Genomic DNA, 559 nt, shown 5'->3' with positions numbered 1-559 from the left:
TGCTGCTGCTGCTGCTGCGGCCTCACTAGCTGCTGCTGCGCTGCCGCTGCTGCTGCTGCGCAGCAGTTGGCCCCGGTGTCTTTGCCGTTATTCTCAACTCTGGAGTTGAAAACAAATGGATAAAAGAATTAATTGCTGCTAGAGAGGCCTGGGGGGTGCAAGTCTGCTGCTGCTGCTGCTGCTGCCTGCTGCTGCTGCTGGCCCGGGGATGAGGCGCAGCAGGCGGGCCTCCCGTGCTGCTGTGTCTGGTCTTGAATTGAACTAATTGTTTAAAAAAGAGAAAAATAGATTTTAAATTGCATTTAAAATTGACAAATAATGCAAATTAAAATGCAAATGCAAAGAAAAGAGAAGAAGGCAGCAGACGCAGCGCGCGTGACCAGACCACCGCCGCAGGGCCTCAGTGCCTCGTTGCTGCTGCGAAGCCACTGACCCATTTAATTGTTCTTTTTGTTATTTTTGTTTTTATTTGTTTTTAATTTATTTTTTTTATTCGCCTTTTCATTTTAAAATCATAAATGGACCCAGGGACGCCCTCTACCCGCAGCAGCCGACACCC

Source organism: Eimeria tenella, genomic scaffold (genome assembly GCF_000499545.2).
Source record: "Eimeria tenella Houghton genomic scaffold, Eth_scaff1734, whole genome shotgun sequence".
Classification (NCBI taxonomy): domain Eukaryota; phylum Apicomplexa; class Conoidasida; order Eucoccidiorida; family Eimeriidae; genus Eimeria; species Eimeria tenella.
Note: the sequence above shows the minus strand (reverse complement) of the source record.